Raw genomic sequence first — 22,867 nt, 5'->3', positions numbered from 1 at the left:
ATCACGAATGAAAACACCCTATTGATTCAGGCACACTTCCAGAATCCAGAACTCTGCAAGAATGTTGTGTCACTTTGAATGATAAAGAATGCCAACTGTATTTAGTTTCTGTGAGCAGTCCTTGCCAGGGTGTAAGTAATGCCATGTTGTACATTCTGCATTTTGTGTTCCAAATTCCATGCTCTGCGTTCATTGTTCCAAGTCATGAATTCTGGACATGATGCAGTTGAAATAAATTGTACGTAGTTTCATTACCTTTTTTTCCCTGGTGATTCTCAACTAGAAGACCAAGTTAATTTCAATTAAACACACAATCAGTTCAGTACAATCAAGAAGAAAATAGCATTTTTCTAACTGTGCCACAATTCCAGTTTTGATACAAGATAAAGGTGAACTCTTAAAAGCTTTGAATAAGAATTAATGCAAAGCTTAGCATAAAACCTGCCCTAAGTATGACTCTGATACAATACCATCTGGGCTTCAGTAAACCCACAAGTGTAAATATCATAAATTAGTGTTTGAAATTTCTGAAGTAATCTTATAAACCCTCTTATTAAATAACTTGGCTGTGAACATTCCATCAGTTTAAATGATAGCACAAAAGGTCCTACTGCTATAAAACAAACTATTTTGGCTTGCTTCTTGGGTGGCTGCTTATTGTTTTACAAGACAATAGGAATTGTCGTAGTGTTTTGGATTATTTTCATAAATTTATTGAATATTTATTGTCAGGATTACTCCAGTTTTGTATTTTGAAGCTTGATACAACTTACATTTTTAAGAAATCCTCTGGTATTTTTCCAGTTTTCCGTGACTTTTCCTAACCACTCTCTTTCAAAATCCTTTTAATTTTTATTTGTGAACTGAATAAACAATCTGGAAGTCATTGATAGACAATAAAAATGGAACCCCACAATGCTATTAAAAAAAAAAAAGGGGGGGGTGGGCGACAGACACTATTATCTTGTCTACGTTTGACATACTTTTCTAAAATTTCCCACAATTACTGGCTCAATTTCAGCTCTGCTGGTGGTAGAAAATTTAGAAGTGCTAGTAGACACAAGGCACTGATGTGAGCTGGTGTTTCGGATCATCTATTGTTATTTATAACTATTTATTTCTTGTGTGTTACAGCTTCCAGGAGTCAGAGTCATGGATTAGTATCCCATTGAGCTAGGCACGAGGCCTGTTTTGGAGAATGAGGCTGCTCCTACCACACTGATTAAAATGTGATAGTTAAAAGTCAGGTGAGTAATCAATCTGAAAATGTCTCTTTAGTAAATAGAAACACAGAGGCAATTGATACGACTCCCAGAATATTAAACTACTAGCTCTTGTGTTTACAACAGCTTCCAGAGCAAGGTTTTCCTTCTTTTCCACTGTAAGAACAAGTCAGTTTTTGTTGTTTGATCCTACTCTCCACTACAAAAGAAGTACTTCAGAAGTGTGTTAAAATGTGTGTATATATAATATGTTAGGGGTAGAAACAGTGAACACTCATAATGCAAGGCTTAATGTAGTATATTGCTTTTGTTTCCTAACAGCATATGCAGCAATAACTTGTTCTTTATGTGTCTGCATGCAGGTTACTGGAGAGCACGAGAAAATAACTTGCAAGTAGTTTTTATAGTTTTGTAAAAATTTCTATTATACAAATATATCACTATACACATCTCCCTATTCTATAACTTGGCAGTGCAACTTCACCCTTAGGTGACTAGAGGTGACTAGATTCAGTAGACACATAAAAGGTAAGGAAATATTTGGAATCATATTTATCATTAAGTTTTCAGTAGCACATAATTGTCTATTTCGAGAGAAATCAGCATGTTTTGACTGATTGGAGATCAAGCTGTAGCTTTAAAACTTGTTCAAGTTTCTCTATGATTATTTTTAACCAGAAAAAGATATTCCAGAACATTACTCAAATGCAGCCTTGTTTCAGAAGTTCTGTAATTGCCCTATTAATACAGACACTTGTACCAGAATAAACATGTTTTTACCTCTGTAGTTTATTCCTTTAAGAAAAAAAAGCACTTCATTTCCTGTGTTTGTAGAAATAGATGAGGTTTTAATAACTATAATATGCCAATAACTGGTGGACATACTGAAGTAAAATTTTGTCTAAAAACTTATCTGGTAGCAAACTAGAATTGCATGCTGAATGAAACTAGTACAGTATAAAATACTGTCCTGGAGCATCTTTACTTATGCTGAATTATGTTAGTTCTTGATAATGTTTTGATTGTTTCTGCTTCAACACCAAATGGAGCTTTGCTGGGAATTCACCATGTTGAGTAGTGGGGTTAACATTTATTTATGTACTGAAGTCATTTCCTGAAGATATTTTTGAACACTTTGTTGTTATTTTATCAACTTTCCATTGTATCATCATGATATTTTTGGTTAGGGAGGTGATATGTCACAAAAAGAAAAGAAGAAGTGTGAATTTGAGTCTGACTGATGAACTCTAATTTTTAATTTTTGCACATTACCAGTATTCCTTACATGTTAATATTTCTTGGTGCCAATTTCTTAATTGACAAACTGCTTTTATTTCATTCCCAATTGTTTCATAGCAAGTTAAGACAAAAGAGAAGAGAGCCCTTACTAGGTGTCTTGAGAGAGGCACAGCAACTGAGATATCCAGATGACCTCTGTAGAAGTGACATTTAGAAGTTCTGTGCTGGGAGAAGTTTACAGAGCTGTAGCAGCCTCGTCTCACAACCCATTGGGGATCTCTCAGTTTTAGGTGACTTTCCCACTGACTTTTGTTAGAACTATTCTCCATCTTTGTTTTGTTCAGTGCCGCACAGAACAAGAATTCTCCCCCCCCCCCCTTTTTTTTTTTACTTCGTTGTGACAACACCAATGGAGAGTTGAAACTATTTCTCTTCCTTCCTTGCAAAGCATTTTGATATAATATTTCCATTTTGTCGCTTATTTTAATATATATCTGGCTACATACATTTTTTTTCTTTGGCTTTCTGAGGGTGCCATTAATAAAGCATTACACATTATACTATGAGAAATACTGATTTCACAGTGATCTTACTAGAATTAAGTTTTTGTTTGTTTGTTTTTGATAAAACATCATTGGGTAAATACAATTATTATAGTTGGTAGAGTTGGAACAGAGACCCCCAGATGAAGACCTATTTTGCTCCTTCTCAAATCTAGCTAGTTGAAGACACAGCTGCCAGGCCCTCATGACCATTCCAACTTAAAACTTCACAGTACAATAGATCACGTGACAAGAAAATAACTCTGCAGCTGCATTGGAGTCCCATCTTGTCCCCATGTTGAATCTAAGGAGAGATGATAGAAACACTAGCTCAATCAAATGACATTACACTAGGATTTGCAAAGAAAAAAAAAAAAAAAGAAATGGAAGTTCACTAATCCATTACTGTGGGATGTTTAATATTTCTTGGCTAGAAATGCTTTAAAACAGGGATAAGAAAAAGATGAATATGAAAACTTTCTGGAAAAGATCCAGGAATCCAGGTATCATTATGCTTGCCTTTAGTGATGAAGCATTTTAGAGACAGGTCAAATTTCTCCTAGAATTAATTGCATTAGTGGTCACAAAACATCTGGAAAAAAAACAGTATATCTAGGAACACCCTGAACAGCCTTTTTTCAGAAGGTGTGTCTGCATAGCATGGTTTGGTGTTTTCCTATACACAAACACATATTCTTTTTGTTTTGTTTTTTTTTTTCAAAGCAGTATCTGGACTTCGGCAGGAGGTGTAAAAAGGTGTTCGACAGTGTGGTCCATTTTTATATAGCACTGATACTGTCAGAGAAAAAGGATGGCTTTGAATGGAGAAATGATGTCATATCTGATTACAGGTCATTTGTCATGGGAAAGGATTTCTAGTGTAGACAGGTCAAACAAAAAGATTTCTGAAAATCTACGTTGTGGTTTCTACCTTGAATGATTTACTGTTAGCAGATGAGCTATAAGTAGGTCAACATTGGAAGGTTTTTTTTTGGTTGGTTGGTTATTTTTTGTATTTCTGGGTAATTCTTGTTCAATTTGTGAATCAGTTATTTTGTTTTCCTTAGGCAGAAAGAGACTGCAGTGGAATACTCCATTTAGCTTTACTACAGAAGTCAGCTCAAAATACAGTGCTCTTTGGGTCAGAAAGAGTGGAACTTACATATGTTATTTTACACAATGTTTCATGCTTTATGTTGTTCTTGTATTAGAGTATTGGAGCTAGAAGCTCTGCACCTGAAATAACCTTTGTTATGCTGTGTAATGAAAATCACTTTACTTGTAAAGTTAATTTGCAATAGGTAAAGTTGTATACTAGAAAAACAGTGTTTATATTGGCTTGCTCTTGCATTTTCATTGGGTATTAGATGAGAAAGGTGGCAAGAGTTTGACTGTTGCAGCAAAACTTGTAATCCATCCAAGAACTAGTTGGACTTCCTGGTGTCTAAATTTAGCTTTGAAAGAGGGTCCCAATTTTTGCAAGGAATTATGTGGTTGCATGTAAGAATTGCTGGGTGTGGGCTCACCATCTCCGCACTTGCTCAATATATTTATACTCAGTGTAGGTTTCTGTTCGTATCTTTCCTATGCTCATCTTCAATTCAGGGGTAGCAAATGCTTAGGATGGAGCTTAGCACTAAACAGCTGCTTTTAAACCATTATGCTGAGTTGGAATCTGTTTCTTCTGTATTGTCTGCCTCTTCAGCCTTATGCTGCTACTAGGATTATGCAACCTTGTTCCCTGATGCTTTGGGTCAGGTAACTGATTTTTTTTTTTTTTAAAAAAAAAAAAAAAAGGGTGCTGAGCTCTGTGGGTTAAGTAATGTTTTTTGTTTGTTTGTTTTTGTTTTGTTTTGCTTTCAAGTACAAAGGAAATGTTAGGAGAGGAAGTATTAATTTAAAATTTCCGGATATGTCCCTCTTGCAAACATGACTGGTGCTATTGTTAGGACAGTCTGCCTCCTGTTATATTTGTACTTCTGCAAGTCCAAGAAGGAAGAACAAATCTGGCATATAAAAACTGTGTGGAAGTGTACTTAGATGAGAAATTATACTTTCTTAACAATGATGGGCTTGATAGCCATGTCACCTTTTTTGTCAATTAAGGTGAAGTATAAAGTTTAAAGATGAAGTTTAAAGTATAATATTCTTAACTGAGGAGTGTGATTCAATGAAAGAATTTGTTTTAAAAGTATTTCCTCACATGTAATGTTTCTTGGTAAATACTAAATGTTCGAGAAATATGACAATTTAAATGAGTACTTGTGTACCACCTACTATAACCAAGTGACTACTGGGTACCGACAGGTCCCTTTAACCTGAGTGGACAGATTTTTGTTGGCAGTACTATTGACATATCTTTGTGCTTTATTGCCTTGCCACTCTTAAATAATAGTTTCAGACGTTTAAAGCTCCACTCTGTGCCTTACAAGGGCAAACAATACCTGTCTAATTTTGTGTTGAAGTCCCCATTTGTTGCATTCATTTTGTGATATTACTTTTAATAGCAATAGGCATAGTTCAGGATGCACTCTGTCACCACTTAAGATGGAGACAGAAACCACAGCACCATCTTCACCGTAAGCAAAACTCCTTTCACATCTATCAAGTGTCTGAGCAGACAAAAGAGCTTTGATCACTTTCAGTCTCATTTAACAAGAGACTTGTTTTAATTATAGAATGCTTTAGCTATTACTACACATTTGCCTGGCACAGTTGGCATATGACATCATTTTACAAAAGCTTGGGTTTCTTTAGAGCATTCCAGCCTTAGGCTGCTGTTCTTAGAACTGAAGAAGGAACATTATTTTTTCACCAACTGAAGAAGGTATCTTTAAGTTAGAGCCAATAAAAATAATTTGATAATGCAGAGCTATTCCCAAGTAATGACCACAAAGCAGCAGTCACCTAATGAAGACTTATTCATATTCACCACTGCTGTATTTCCGGTAACCTCATGACAATGCCAAAAACTTTCCCATTCTTTCATGCTGGAAAAAGTAGGATAGAATTTCTGGTAGTTCCACCCCCCCCCCCCCCACAATTTCACTTATAAAACCATATTGTTCTTAGAAAAAAAATGCAGGGGAATGTTTTTCTTTCTTGTATATGCTCTATAGAATGTTTACCATAGATTATACTCTGCATAGAATGTACACTTTAGATTAAATGCCATGGAAGTTCAATATAATATAAAAAAAAGTCATTTATGTAATTAATGTCATTTATGTAATTAATAACGAAGACACAAGTAAGACTTGATGTCTGAGTTTGACATGCATATTTTATATATAAACACAGAAGCAATATCTTATGTCACTGACATCTACTAGCATTTTTTTTATTTCTTGAAGCAAGGTATGGTGAAATAGGTCTAGGTAATTAAATTTTAGTGATTCTTTAGGAGAGCAGAATAGGAAGGGTATTCTCAATGCCATTTATGTAATGAGCATATATTCTATGCCTGCCCCAGTATTTGGGCTGGTTTGCTTTTGTCTCCAATCAGTTTTGTGGCTTGAAGAAAAAGATAACCTTAGCTTAATGAGATGTAAAGCATTCTTTTTTTTTTTTCCTTCACACAGAACAGTGTGTTTAAAATTTAGCATAATGTAGCTACAATATTATGACAGTGGCTGTCTGAAGTTAGTTTTATCACAACCTCACAAGTTCATTGAGTTTTCAGAAACAGACTGCTTAACTAAAATTTTACAACTTGGTCTTTGTCCACTTTCAATTTTTTCTTCAGTTTTTAGGGTGATTGAGTTTGGGTTTGGATGTTTTGACATCATCAACATAGAGTGCTTGTTAAAAATAAACAAATATAGATGTTCCTCTATGAATCTTGATATTTCTACATTACTGTGAGGCCTCAGATCTGATTTCATTGACTACATAATTTCAGGGTCAGACAGGGATAATTAATAATCTAGGCATAGGGTGTTTTTAGTAACGTTGTAAATATTTTTGTCATGTATTTATATAAATTCAAATTTCTTACTTCCCCAATTGCATAAGTGAAACATTGTATGTAGGAATGACTTGTAATTTTTACAGTATAAATCCTATTACAGACCATTATGTATTGCATATATGCATCCCTGCCTGGAAGCTTTTCGGTTGTCTATAAGATAAGTTTTTCTCTTTGCTAATTTCAATGTAGGTAGACCGTATTTTTATTTTATGGCAAAACCAATACAGATTAGTAAGACTGGTGTATATTTATATTAATTTTCTTCAGAAAGCTTGTCAGTTCACCACCATCTGGTCACTTTTCTCGTGGTAGTCTCAGCAGTTATTTAGTTTATTCAATTAGTAGTTGCTAATACTAAGTATTTGACATAAGAAGCCTCATTTTCTCAGAACCATTAAGCAAATAATCTGATCTGCATGAATTTCTGAAATCTTAATATATCATCAAATCCTGTATTCTGATGACATTTGATCCAATCTTTAGCACACATGACTTTGCTTACTTGTGTGAAGATGCCTATGTGTTTCCCTGTTTTTATGTACATAATTCAAAAAGCTACAGCCTTTTGACTATATTAAGCACATTACAGAAGTTATAACTTATGATTTATTAAATCAGTGCATAGGTTGTGTATTTCCACCCCAGGCACTAGAGTTGGCACCAAGAGTCCAAAACCTCATTAAGTTGGATGAGTGTGAATGCTATTCAATACCATTTCACATTTGGCAGTTTTAGCCTTCTGTTTTTACAAGGTTGAATAACATTTTGTTTTCTTAAGCTTTGGATTTGCATGCCTTCAGAAAGAGAACCTCATTTTCTATTTTAGAAAAATCTCTCTGCAGTGTCTACAGGGAGCATCTACATGACAAAAAATTAAACAGTGGAACTGTAGTCATCTTTATCACACTAATCCTTCCCCAGGGATTAGACTGTATTTATTCTAGTGTCTGAAGTCTTTCAGCATATTTAACATGAGTAGTTTCATATTATCTTTAATTATGTTATTTAAGCCCTGTTCAATTTAATGCTCAGATAAGTCATGTTCTTCAGGAACCATTTATATGTCCAGGGTGAGAAGTTAGTAGGATAACGTCACTGACAGTCATAGGAGATCTGATTTAGCTCTATTAGCGTGACATATTGAAACCTCATTAAATTTCTCTGTTATATCCAGGGATGCCAGCACTGTCAGTTGGTGAAAGCTGCATGCTGTAACCAGCTGTGTTTTTTAATTCAGGGAGGCCTTAGCACAGGAATGAGACACAAACGTGAGCCTCCTATCCTGTTTGTGTTCGCATCATAGCTCCAGAAGGTTGGTGGAGGGTTACTGTGATGACATTTTGGAAGGGCTACCTGCATTTCAGGTGGCCTCCCTAAGGTGCTGATAGGCTTTTATTCCTCCAACAAATCTGAGACAGGTGCTGTGTGTTTCACATGATTAGCTGTTTTGAAATATTTTACAAAAGTATCATAATTTTAAAAAAACAACAACAACTGTGTTCTCTAAGTGGTATTATTAATGCATAAGTAGCATTTTGTAAACATTAAGAGTTTTGGTTTATAGGTATGAAATATACCCTGTGTCCAATATGGTTTAATTCAGCTTATTCTGGAATGGCAAAGATCTTGTCAGTGTTCATCCTGAATTAATCACTTCCCATATTTCTCCTGGGAAGCAGTGGTGCAGGAATTCCCTCTAGGAATAAGGAGGAAAAGAAACCATTAAGGGACTCCATCGGGTAAGTGTGCAGGGGTTCTGGATTAATCTGAATGGACACTAATTGGCCTGAAATGTTCAGCTACATTCTCTTCGTGCCATTTTACAAGCAATAAACTTGGGGGCTGAGCTGAGCGACTGGAGAAGGAAAGGAAGACAAAGCAAAAAAACTGCAAACCACATTTCTGTGTTTTTTCTCGAGCTCCCTGCCGTTCCTTTGGGTTGGCACAAGTCATCTGTCTCTCTCACTCATTGTAACCACTCTTCTTCCTGGAGGATGAGGAGCCAGCATAGGCTTTGCTGCTTTTCATTAGCGCCCGCTCTGGAATGCCTTTGAACTCTGGCAGGGGCACTTTCATAGGGACACTGTGAGGAAGAGGGCCAGCATGGGTACAGGTCTAGTCTGGCACTTGTGAGAGACTCCAGAGTGCACCTTCTCACAGAGGTTGTATTTATTTTGTGCAGAAAGGGAACCAAACCACAGATTTTTAGAAATGTGACCAAAATATTTGCATATGTAGCTGACTTTAAAATTATGATTTGTCAAGGCTGCTGTTAATGGGAGCATATATTTCAAAGAATGCAGAGCTGGAACATGTTCCTCCTTCTCAGTAAGATTATCTTGGGTTTTAATCTGAGAAATGATGTAGCTAGTGCAATAGCAGATATAGCTGGTGCAAGAGGAGAGGTATCTGTTCAGAACGTGGAAGGTTCGCATCTCCCATCTGTGAGGTGTTGGGTAAGTCCTCACACCATTGTACCCTTTTCTTTTCTTTTTTTTTTTTTTCATTTTTTTTGTTGGGTGGAGCTATTCTGCTTCACAGGCAAAATACATTTTGTTGGAAAGCTATACCTGGATCTTGCACAGGACTTTGTCAAGTCATTCCCTAACTCCACTAGTATTTAATGATCTGAAATTGAACAAATGTATAACAAAGTTGAAAAAATATTTACCTTAGAATAGCAAATCTGATGTACGATCCTCTTCATCACTTTTTTTCATACCTCAGTAGACATGAGCCACAACTGACCTAGGATGGTATGCACACTAGATGCAGCATGATGCCACTTACAAACGCCATCCTAATTCTTCCCACCAGTTAGCTAGTGGGGTTACGCTTTTTGCAGTGAAAATCCTTTCTTCTCAGCCCATAACATCATAACTCTACAGCCTGTGATTGTATTTCTAGCTTGGTTTCTGGCAACTCAGCAGGCTCTGCAAATGAGACATTACGCAGTGCAGATCTGCACCAAAAGAACTGAGTCTCATCATATGCAGTATCCTTATAGGTCTTCTACACCTTGTGGGAATGCCTCTTTATTGCTTTCTAGTTTTTAGCCTCCATTCTCAAGAAAAGGAATTTTAGAGGAGGACTCTTTTTCTTCCTGAGAAAAATTATGATTTTACTTCAAAAAGAAATTGTAATAAAAGCAGATCTCACTCCTTTCAGATTGAAGACCCACGTTGAAAGATTCACAGGATTATAAGTAAATTTTGCAAGATTGTTAGAAAATTGCCATTTTTGTCCAGTGGTAGACTACTGCTTTTTTTAATCACTGTCTTCGGTTTGCTAGCAGACCAAGATATTATCAGGTTCTTACTGTGGGATTGTGTTTTGGTTTTTGTTTTTGTTTTTGGCTAATAATTACAGAATTTGGGGGTTAAAAGGGAGAAGAGATCACCTAGTCTATCTCCCTGCCCCAAGACAGAATGAGCTAATCCTGACAGATGTTTGTCTAACCTGTTCCAAAACTTAGAGTAATTCTTTAAGGCCCCTAGGCAATATATTACAGAGCTTCACTGCCCTTACTCCTGGGTATTTTTCACTAACATTTAAAAAAACTTCTTTTCTGCCATTAATCCCATCACTTCTTGTCACTATGGATATGAGAAGCAGATTGCTAGCTTGCCCTTTGCAGTAGTATTTCTTTTTTTTAACTTAAAAATCACATAATGTCTCTTCTGTTGTATTTTGTCTAGAGAAAGTTCCAGTTCTTTCAGGCTTCCCTTGTAGTTAATGTTTTCTACAGATCATTCATATTGTTATCACATAGAACTGTAAACACTTTTTAGGCAATTCATGAGTTCCCCTTCCTCCCCTCTCCCCACACACACACCTTTCTATTTGGTCAGAATTTTTTCTAATGATCAGTTTGAATGCATTTTTCTCTCCTAGAAAATCAATTCTTCTAAAACTCCCATTCACACTTGGCCTGTGATTACATGATTACAATGATGGATAAAGACAACAGTGCCTTTTTTTGTTAAGAGACACCACTGGAGGCAGTGACAAGTATTTTTCATCGATATTTACTTAAGTCCAGCCTTGGGATCAGATGCTGAACTAAACAACGTGACCAAAAATCGTCCGTATTTTTCAGTGATATTTTCCTGTGGACTATATGAAAATTCTAGGATGTATTTTTTCCTAAAGTTTTCAAAGCACAGCAAGGCACATTGGGAACATTGGAAGACCTACAGAATATTCCTTTCGTACTAAATTTATAAACAGACATCTGCACTGTTGATGGTCAAATATCATTTTCCATTCAGTGGTAGAGCCAGCTAATGCTGTCGGTCAAGAGAAACCCTGGCAGACACCCTATATGGAAATAATTGTATCCCAGCTAAAAATGGAGGGACTTGTGGCCATTGCATATGCATCCATGGAAGCTAAGCATTTATAGATATCAGAGGGACTGTGAACAACTTGTAATTTTGGTAAAATCTTTAACAAGCATTCATCCTAGCAGTAGTCTTAAATTTCCATGACTGTCTGTCCAAAAATATGTCTCTTGGGGAAAATAGTGTTTTGTTTTTTATTCTTAAATTTGGAGTGAAGAGTTCAGTTATTTGTGAAACTGTTATTAAGTCATCATGTCTTAAGAGTTAAATGATTTAAAGCACTTTACTGTAGCAGAACTTTTTATTTGCACCAACCCCGTCTTCCTTGAAAACAAAAACAATCCAGCTGGGAATCCAGCTTCTAAGCAAATGTTCCTCAATACAGAAGAATTCTTTTTGCTATTACTGCATCTTAAGAAATGCTGTTCTTCTTTGGTTTGGTGTTTTGGTTGTGGTTTGTTTGTTTGTTTGTTTGTTTTGGGGGTTGTTGTTTGTTTGGCTTTTTGTTTTTGTCTGTCTTCCTTTTTGAGAATTTAGATGTTGTCACATTCAGGTCTCTGTCATTGTCCCCAGATCATTTCTTGAAGGCTAAGTTTGAAAATGTGTGCACCTTGTCTAAAAAGCCAGCTGGGTTGCCACAAATAGTGCCTGTTCTATTTATGTCTGCAAAGTAATTACAATGGAATTTAAAGACTCGGTTTATAGATCCAAGACGAGGATCTTCTGTGTACACTAAAAGGATGAATCCTTTCCAGACCACTTCTTATTTGGCTGAAGATGAACTCGAGGAAGCATTTTGGAGTGTCAGCCAAGGCTGCTTTTAGAAAGACCTGGGTGGGATTCATACTGTTGATATCCAAATAAAAAGAGGCCCTGATTTTAATCTCTGCATGGTTACTTTATTGTAGTTATGAAACCATGAATTAACTTTAAAGCTTTCAGGGATGAAAGGAGACATATAAGCAAGTGACTGTTATCTTTTTTAGATTCATGGGAAAATATTTTAACCAGTGTCCTAGTGGCTTTGTCTTGTGGACTTGCCTTTTGTTTATTCTGTTCTGTGTGGTATGTGTTTTAGTTCCTTTCCTATGAGAGCAAGAAACTAAACTGTGTGTGAGAGAGAACTATGTACAGGAATGGAAAGGAAGATGGGCACTGGTTTGGTGAGGCAGGATGGGTTAATCTGTTGTACTTCAGTGAAAGTGTAGTAAGTTATTCTCTGCTTAAGGTGAAGCTGAATATAACTCTTCCTGATAAATGTTACTGAAAATTGTTTGTTTCTTTGTTTGTATTAACTCTTTTAGCTAAAGATTTGTTTTCAGAATTCAGTGAAGAGTAACAAACCAAATAGTAAAGAATAAATATGCAATTGTTATGAGAAGTTTTAGATTATCTAGAAACATTTTAGAATCAAAATACTGCTCTCTTCAGCTTCTTCAGACATCTCAGCAACCCTTCGCCCCACCCAGAAATTAGATGGATGTCAGCATAATTTGAAGGAAAAATATATTTCATTCTGTATGCAGTTTTAACATTTAAAAACAAACAAAGGTAACTTTGGGACAGGAGATGCTTCTAGAGTGTGTTACAAAGAAAAAAAAGTACATTCTCTAAGCACTGTTTTAAATGATTTGGAAATAAAGAGGTCTCTTGGCCTTCAAGCCAGAGCATATTTTATTGTCAAGACAAAATATATTTGGCTGCATGACTGTATTGCCAAGCAAAGGTTTATATTTTGTTTTCTAAAGACTAAGATATGCTGATATTCTCAAACATATAGTGACTGTCTCTTTCTGGTTTGCTTCTTATGTTAAAATCAAATGGTCTTCCCAGTTCTAAATGGAAAGCAAAACTGGGCCCAGCTAGTGATAACCCCATTAAGTAGTTAGTTGTGGCTTATAATGTGCAAACAGTACAGGGAAGGGAGAGACTGAGGCTACTATGAATTTCACCACTCAAAGAAAATACACTGAAAAACAGGCTTGCTTCTCATCACCAGCATAGAAAATCAGATGCTTCAAAATCCATTCTGCATTCTTTTCATTATGAAGTTATAATTCTTGAGCAGACGTGCATTATAACGATGTTATTAAAAAATGTACTTTGAAAATCAAATTCTTTGCTTAATTTAGCTCTCTTCATGAGTGAAGTATGAGCTATGCTTTCTTACTCCTTCCGCATGTTTAATCTTTCTTAGCTGATAAATGACAGTAGAAAAACTGTAATAAATATATTAGGGTTCCTATAGAATCAGACAGGGACAAATTAAGAAAAAAAAAAGGCAAAAAACAAATGATGTGTCAAAAAGGTGGACTAAGTGGAGTTATGATATAAAGCTACTATCGTACCTGTTGCAAAGAATAGCAGATCTTGAATAATGGGGTGGAGGGTGTTCATATATGTTTTGTAATGGTTGCATATGGCTGTGGTTCATGCTGGCAAATAGAAGTGGCACCATCTTTGTTGGGAAGCAAATGATTGTTTACTCTTAGTCAGAGTCTAGCAAGAACTTGTGTTCATCCTGATGATCTCTGTGTTCCCAGCCCACACTGCTGTTCTTTTTTCTCCCTCCTCAAAGAGGAAAAAGGATGACCAAACTCCATATATCCTAGTGAGCCTCTACAAATATTATTGCAACTGTGTTGGCAGAGGTGAGAACTGTTTTTTGGGTCAAAGGCTGATAGTTAAACAAATACAGTTATGCCACTGAAAGTGCCTATCAGTTACTGGAGCACTGAAAATTTATTTGGGGGAAGGGGTTGGGGGGGGAGCAGGGAAGGATAAGACTAATAGCTCTTAATATTGTAAAATATTTAAAACTTTGTAGGATGCAAATAATTCTGGAATAAAGCACACTTGTGTATCTGTTCCATATGAAACTTGTTCTTGTTTACAGATCAGTGTGAGTTCAAGAATTTTTCAAACTCACTGGAGCCTTTTCTCCCCCTAAATCTAAATGACAGGACTCAGCTCCAATATTCTTCTCTCTCAGCATGGAAAAATGCTCACTGAAATCAGAAAATACATAAACTGGACTTCTAAAATGTAAAAAGATCTGAAAGTAGGAAGTACAACCATCACCCCTATTTGAGAGAAAAAGAAGTTTGCCCCTAAAAGCTTAGCTGAGGTTAAATCATCATTTACTTAATTCAGTTGACATTATTTAATGTTGGCAGCAGCATGTGTGTATGTACCACTGCCCTCCTAGTCAATGGAAGATGTCATAACCATTCAAGTGATTTATCAGTTTATAATTGTTATGCTCTGTAGTAGCTGGAGGCCAAGAGGAAGATAGTAGAGATTCTGCTTTAGCTCAAGTTTTCCCTGTGGAAACATCCCACAGAATGGTAGTAAGAATGAAATCAATGCTTTACTATGGAAATCTGATTGGATTCTCTCATCTAAAAAGTCTATATAATTTACTGGCTGTAATCATAATGCTTACATTTTAAAATACTTTGTAGACTAACACAGAATTGCACTTACTATGAGATGATTGAGAAACACTACAAATATTTTTTAAGGAGAGGATATCATTCACCATTAAATTCTATAGTATTTCTCTAAAACCATCCAAATACAGTATTCAAAATTAGTACAGGCTGCAAGTTTGAGGTTTTACAAGGGCAATTGCACTACCATAATCTATCTCTGCCAAATAAAAGATTAGGCAAAAAGAACAGGACTAATCTAAAGCAATCTCAGCTCCATCTACCAAGCCACATGCACAAAAAACTAGGATTAGATGGGTTTATTCCTTGGCAGAGTTGTTTCTGTGTGTTATTCTCCTCTTTATTCCAAAACTGCTGCAGAATTCTGAAAGATTTCACTAACTGAAATCTCTTAAATCCACCTGTAGTTCTTTGGGTTGTAAATGTTACTTTCCAAATATGAACAGAGCGTTAACTGATTGAGGTCTGCCTGAGTCTGCAGATAGCTTGAGTCAGATCTCAAAGCTGCTTCCTTTCTGATACTGAAAAATGATGGTGCGCATGGCACTGCTCCCATTATTAATCACTTACTTAACTTGTGGCTAAAACGACAATTTGCATACTTCCCCCAGGGATTAAAATTCTCTCTCTTTTGAGTATAAAAATCTCCCTTCCCCCTCTTATCTGATCATACATACCCTTTGTCTAGCCTCTCAACTTCTGCACATTCTTAAAGGAAAAATCCACATTATGCGTTTGGATCTCTTTCTTTTGTACATTTTCTTTGGTATAAATTGATATGAAGAATTATAATAGCAGAATTGTCTTTATAAAATAAAATGTCAAATTTTCAGTCAGTACTATTTTTGAACATTATTTCTTTGAACAATTAGAATCAAGTCTTACAGAATTCAGTGGAGAAAGCTAATCTTTCCTGAAAGTATTTCATAGCTTATTCTTTTTTTTTCTTTTCTTTCATACCAAGGATTGCTTGGTGTACAAATCTGTGTAAACGGTTAGCATTATAAAAGGAACTGAGGAGGTTGACATGAAATATTGCTTGATATCTTCAGTCCAGCAAGTAGCAAGCTGAATTTCATAGGAAATAAAGCAAAAAAATTGTCTGGGTTTTCTGAGTAAATGTGAGCATGTACACACTTCCAGTAGTCAGCAAGATAAAGTTTTTTTTTTTTCTTTGTTTCAGTGTAGCTTCCTTTTTCTGTTTAGCTGAATGAACTGAACAACTACCTCTCTGGCACTGAGCTGTACCAGGGTATGGGTCTGCTCTTTTTTCCCTGCCTGATGTACTATACATGAAGTGTGTGCACACCTTTTGCACGGTTAGGCAATCTGTGTTTTAACAAAACTAACAAACTGGTTTTCAAAAGACAGCCTCAGAATACAGACATCATTACTGTTGTCATATCTCAGCTGGGAGCTCTGTGACAGAGGGTTTTTTAATATGGTTTCAAATCTCTTCATTACACAGTGAGTCTGATGCCCTGTTCTGAGTTGTAAGTTCTAACTGTGTTTGTTCTTGTACAAGTTATACTTTTACAAGCATATGTATACTTGTACAAGTTCTAACTGTACTTGGACAGGGAAGGGAAGGGATGCAAGCAGCTTCCTGCTTGTTTTGCGCCTCTTTGAAGTTTGCAGCTGTCTGCATAAGTACCCAGCTTTCACATGAAAGCAGAACAGCCTCAGGGACCTCCTTGGCCACTGCCATGGATGGAATGCAATGGCATTCAGGGAATTTGGTCTCTTGTCCTGGACAGGGAGCTTTGTAGAAGAGATGTTGAGGTACCTGTTATTACTTATAATTTTTTTTGGAAGATTTTAAATAAATTCTTTTGGGGCAGGCAATTTGCATCTGAAGTTGTTGTTCTGTTGTAAAAGGGCTGGGGCATTCGACGCAGAATTAAGCCCAACACATACTGGGACCATTACACATACTTCTATGCATAAGACAGGAACTCCTGTCAGACTGTATTTAAATTGGCAATGATTAAAGACTTATGCATAGGCTATATTTAAATCATATAACTATTTTTACTGTATGGATTTTACATCCTATGTTCCCTTACTTTCATTTAAATGCCAGTATAATAATAATAACAGTACAGGAGGCCACCAGATCTATGTAAGCAGCAAAGAGTTAAGAAGCAAAGACACTCAAACCGTGGGGAAAAACATAAAGACATGTTGTTGTAGTCTGATGAAGATTACCAGACCACCACAGAAAAGCCCCAAAGCATCCTTCAAACCTCAGGAAAAAATGCACTAAAAAGTTACCATGGGAACAACCAATTTAATGAACCAATAAAAAAAGACAGCTATCTACACCTCAACCAAATTATACAAACAAACAGTAAAAACAGAACTGTAAATCAGCTGAACTCTAAAACTACACAGGAAGTGGAAAAACCTAAAATATTAAACACAGAAAATAAGAAAAAAATCCAAAGCTAAGACAGAAAATACATATTCTTTATAGACAACAAACTTGAATATCATAGCGAGGCAAAATGCAAACCTAAGTAAATAGTTCTACCTAGATAAATGTTAACTTTTTTTCTGTGAGTTACTTATGTTCATTACTATATTATCAGTGGACTTTGTGTAATCATACACAGGCAGTCTATTTCACCCACTGTACTAAAATCAGATTGTTATGTTGATTTCATAAGAGCAACTTTTGTCTAACATACTGGTGTTAATGAAGAACATTAGATATTAGTATCCGATCTCCTATCTGAAAACACAGAAGATAGTGTTTTGTTTGAGAGGTTGTCAATCTGTATATCCTTAGACGTTCAGGTCCCTTTTCACTCAGGCTCTTCTGACATTTGCCTATTTGTTAAGAGCAAGCTATGTGAAACTGCTAAGTGGTGTCATGAGGTGACATTTATTTGACAAAACATAAGTACCTTAAAAAAAAAAAATATTGTCTATTATTATTTGCAACGCCCAGTTTTCTTAAGAGGTTAGAAAAAACAGTTCATTAGGACAAAAAGCTCATAACCTGTATCTGGAATAGTTTTTAAAGAACTCAGATGTGATAAAAAAATAAGTGAGATTAGGCCCGATAAGGTTAATTCTGAAGTTGAATGTATCTTGGAAGTGTTCTGTCTTCCTCTACCAAATGGTTTAATTTGCCAAACATTTATGGATATGTTGATAAAGTTTTATACTGTAAAAAATAAAATAAAATAAAATAATTTAAAAGTCTTAGCATACTTCAGTGTGTTGGAAGCATCCTTCTTTCTACTTTACTGATGAGATAAAAAGTAATTTCTCAAATTACTGGAGTCCATTAAGGAAGAACAAAACTGTGTGGTCCAAAATCTCAAAGGGATTCTGTTTTATGTTCGGGAAGCAGTTTGTTCATGTTCTCCCAGACAAATATTTGTTACTTAGCCATTAAATCAAAGATGGGTCCATGCTGCCAAATAGATTTGAATTCAAACCATTAGAGAATTTTAGGTTGTTCCCTTCCAGAGCTTTGATTTGTGCCCATCTCTAACTTAATGTGAGACTTTTAAACTTCCAATCACTTTACCGGCATTAGTTAACAGATGGAACTGTGTGAACATTGAATGGGGGGAGATGGGCCATTTTTGTTTGAAAGTTTCTATTAATTTTCTTTGGCCAGTCTTTGAGTTTGCCTCTTTCTACTTTTTGGCAAGGTCACGGTTCTCACAAATATTTGAACAAGCAGTTGAATTTGCATATGAGAGAACTTATAATGGAAGTGGTTTCTTCTACATTCTTTTGACTTGAAGCTAAGGACAAGTAAACTAATACAACACACATTGTACATTTGACTAATGGAAAAGATCTGTCTGCACTTAATCTGTTGTCTATAAGTTGCAAACACCTCTGTTAAGTGAACTGGAGAAACTGAACTTATTTCTGATCATTGTTCCTGCAGAAAGAGGGAATACATTCCTCAGATAAATCATTGATTAAAAAGAAATTTTACTTCTCTGAATCTCTATTTGGAAATTGGAAAACCACAGTCCTTGCTGATGTAAAGTAAAAATCCTTCTCTTTGTTTGGAGGCAATCAGTGATTTAAAATATACCTAGACACATCAAGTAAGAAGTTGGTGATTTGCTTTGGATACCAGTTAGTGTCTGTGCCACAGCTCGGAATACATTTCAATGTTTCTTGGGATCCAATCCTATGATAACATGCAGAGTTATTCCAAGCAGATCAGGGCCTCCCAGAATAGCCATTGAATATGTGAATCAGTGCAAAGGCTGAGATTTAGCTGCAAACTTAGTACATTTGCAGAGAATATTGTAGCTAGATTTTATTAAACTCATATCGCACAGGACCACTAGTAAGATATTTGAGGATTTTCTTGGGATGTCCCCATTTCTTTTCAGTCTTAAAAGCTGAAGTTGCAGCTATATGGGATATCTCATAAGAAGGGTGATTTAGAAGAGTGTTGGTGTTCATTTTAGTAGGAATCATCACATCCAGGGGGCTGGAGGTCCTGGAATGGATTTGGAAAAGAAAGGCAGAAAAGACTTTGATGGCTCAGTGCAAAAGGGCTTCTTTATACTCACTCTAGTGTCTGAGGGACTTTTGGAGAAGCAGGAGAGTGGGAGAACACAGATAATGAGTGAAAGCAAGATTTGAGAGACCAAGGAGGTATTTAGAGAAAAAAAAATAAAATGCTGCTATCCATTCTTCTGCACTCATGTTTTTCAGTCTTGTGTTACCCTTTTCCCTATACTTATCTTTTTTCATTTGCCTTTGTGTTTTTCATGTACTCCTTAATGTTCATATTGAGTAGGAGTCTTGTCAGTTTCCTTCTTAAAACAGTAGGAAGAGGAAACACTCTGAAAATGTCCTGTCATTCTCATTAAGTTTTGTTGTCCTTGCAGGTCAGTAGCTCATGTTTTTACCAGCTAGTCTGAGTAATGTGGATGGTCTGGCAAAGAGTTAGAAAAGGTTGTGTTGTAGCACTTTCTTTTCTTCATATGAATAGAGGAAGTCTACAGCCATTTGCAGCAAAATAATGCATACCTTTGCTATAACATCAGCAGCTTGAAATGAATTATCCGTGTTTCTATTATAGGGATATCCCTACTGGTGTTAAGAGAGAGAACTGAGAAAAAGACACATCCTCCTCATTCCCTCCCCCCATTTTCTCTCCATAGATTTTTAGCAGAAATAACATATATTTTAAATGCCTTGTTCATAATTCATACTTTTTATTTTGTGCTCTTCTTATGTGGGGATTTGCCTATGTGCAAAGAACCTGACTTTTGACATGCTGAGGTTGACAGCTCACATGCAATCTTGCTATGCAATGAAAGGTCATAGATACAGTTTTCTGTATTTCCAGTCGTCTCTTTGTGAAGTGCCTCAACTAGGTGATGTTATCACTTTGTTTACTATACCTTCTCATGTAATCAAGCACCATTTTCCTGAGAAAAGCCCAAGTTAGTTTTGAGACAGCTGTCTCTCCATCAAACAAGCCTGGTGTCCTAGTATTTAATTTGTTAGTTAAATTTTTACTCTATCTGCTGTCAACTGCAAAACTTTCCTCCCATACGTCTTTAACATCTCTAACATCTGTAACCTACTGATATGGCACCATGGTTATCATGGGGGAAGCTTTTTCCAGAAATTTAATACAGACAAATTAAATGACTGTCTTCTGGAACTGTAGAAGAAGAAATTTTTCCATGGCTAAAGATGCATAAGCACTGCATGTTCAACACCATGTGTTCACCATGTTCTGCTTTGTGAATGCATGCTATGAAGTTATCTCTATTTGCAAAGTAAGCTCTTTTTGTCAAGAGATTAGTGACACTGGTCTTTCTTGATATGCTACCAGAATTTTAACTGAAAAATGTGGCATACTCGATAGAAAAAAAAAAAAAAAAAATCAAGCAGCTGATCAGTAAAGATGTGTTTGTGTGGCTTTTATGGCTTACTGTGTGGTTGCTAAGGAATGCCTCTTGGAAGATGGAGGCCAGGTTTGTGAAATTGAAGTTCTTTATCCATTACAGAGTTTGTTCCCTGTTTGTCTGCGTCAGTAGCACATAGTGAAACTCCAAGTTTTTCTAGTCCTCTTCATTACACGTGTTCTGACTGCTACTGAAAGAATTGCATGATTTTAAAACACATGCTACAGTATAGAATCTCAAAATGTGATTGGAAAATCCTTATTTTTGAGGCAAAAACAAACAAAACAAAAGCAAGCCAAACACCCTGCATTTGTTCCTTTTTATTTGTTTACAAGGATATGATTGTGAAACATTGCTATTAAACTTCTATTAACAACAATAGATGACAGCTGTGGGTACCATGGACAAAAAGTCTGTTCAAAGATTCATTCTTAGGTTGCATGTCATGCTTAAAGCTATAAAGTATAATGACTTTTTCAGAGATCAAAGTCCTTTTTCTCCACCCCCCAAAGAGATGTTTGAGGTTATATGTGAACTGAACACATTGAGTGAAGTTTTGGTTTCTACCAGAAGTTAGGTAATAGGGAAGCTGAGAATGACAATGCCATAGGGGAATAATGGGGGCAAGTGGATGGGCAGGTGTCCACATGCACTTTTTCTCATGTACTACCCAGTAGATTAGTTGGTTACCGGTGTATCCTGCCCCTTCCATGGACTATGTAGTGAGTCTGATGTAAGTGGACTTCATTGTGTGTTACGGTGGATTTTAAGTTGGCACAGAGCAAGACTGCCCTTGGTCACCTTGTCATGCTTCTTCATTTAGAACAGTGCACTCTCTTGTCTGCACAGAAGCATGACTAACATGACAGCCTTAATGCTTTTAGTCCCTTGGAAATTTTTCTTCTAGGCTGATTCTGGTCAAGTGGCGTAAGCCTGCCAAGGGATAGACTCTTCATCTAGATGCAAATTCCTGTATCTTCATCAGTGTTGTTACAGTCATTGATTGTAATGTCTACTTATAAAGAATCTTTTCTGAAACATGCTCTTCCAAAGATATATACTGTGTACTTTGCTTTCCTTTAAGCCAGCGGTTTGTCAGAACATAATTAAAGCTGATTGGCCTGTCATTGTCCTCAAATCTGTCTTGAAGTTCCTTAAGTATGAAGCAGAAAAATTATTTGCAAAGTAGAGGTGATCTTATTTGGAATGGCCCACGAGGGTACTGCCACAAATACAGAAGGTTATATTCTATTTGACTACCTTTGGCTTGGCACCTTGTCTGGAAAAGGCAGTCTCAAAATACATATCCCAAGCTTTCCGGATGCCTTGTCCTCTTCTGTTACATAAAACAAAACATGTAGCAGGGACAATATAATGCAACGTTGCTTACCCCTACTTGCTGCCATGAAAGACAGATGCAATTCTTTCAGGCTTTGCTCTTTCATATGATGTGCTATGGATGCTGCTATGGACTGTTTTAACACCGACACATTTTTTTGGATAGACAAGGATTTTCATGAGATTCCAAATCCCAGATTAATTCACTTTATCAAAGTCTTCTGAGAAATAAGTAAGCACTCTGATGAAAAGCAAGACTGTTTGTTTGTTTGTTTGTTTTTCCTGGATGAAGTTTTGCATAAACCAATCTATGATTTCTGGGGAGGTCTCTCATGTCTTTGCAGAAGTTTCTTTTCTACAACATACAAAATCAGTTCAGTAGAAGCTATGACTACAGGAAAATCCTTCTTGTCAAGTTTTATCAGTCTGATGAAGTGAGATTAGTTTCTCCGCTGTCTTTCATGAATGCTACAACATCACTGATTTTGTCTGTAACTGGAAGATCATCCTAAGTGAAGATAGGCTTCTTGAGGTATATGTTTATACCTTATACTGCTGACAGCTGTACTGACACAGCAGATTTTGAAAGGGCTAGTTCCAGTGCTGACTTGTGCTTTCACAGTCTTTGATCAATATTTTTGCTGTCTATGCTTTTAGGCAGCATTGTCCTGTCTTACATTGGTCCAAGAACAACCTTTAGCTGAGCAGAGAACCAGCACAGGTGGGGTTCATCACCAAAAGCACATGGTACTTCACCACCTGTTTTTCATTCAGCATTATTTGGATTTCCTGGCAAAGCTTTCTGTAAGCCAGCTTCCCAGGAATTCATTCTCAGGTTAGTCAGTATAGTG

At 36.3% G+C, this 22,867-nt stretch overlaps 1 long non-coding RNA gene across 2 annotated transcripts in view; it reads left to right on the top strand.

Annotated features, from left to right (window-relative positions):
* Nucleotides 1-22,867, top strand: part of LOC137852792 (uncharacterized) — a 288,725-nt gene that overhangs the window by 58,031 nt on the left and 207,827 nt on the right. For both annotated transcript variants that reach the window (XR_011094046.1, XR_011094045.1), the window contains exon 2: nucleotides 1,135-1,247. This is a non-coding gene — a long non-coding RNA (uncharacterized lncRNA). The remainder of the gene's footprint in view (nucleotides 1-1,134; nucleotides 1,248-22,867) is intronic.

Source organism: Anas acuta, chromosome 2 (genome assembly GCF_963932015.1).
Source record: "Anas acuta chromosome 2, bAnaAcu1.1, whole genome shotgun sequence".
Lineage (NCBI taxonomy): Eukaryota > Metazoa > Chordata > Aves > Anseriformes > Anatidae > Anas > Anas acuta.
The sequence above is the reverse complement of the archived record's forward strand: the minus strand, read 5'-3'. Positions and strand labels throughout refer to the sequence as shown.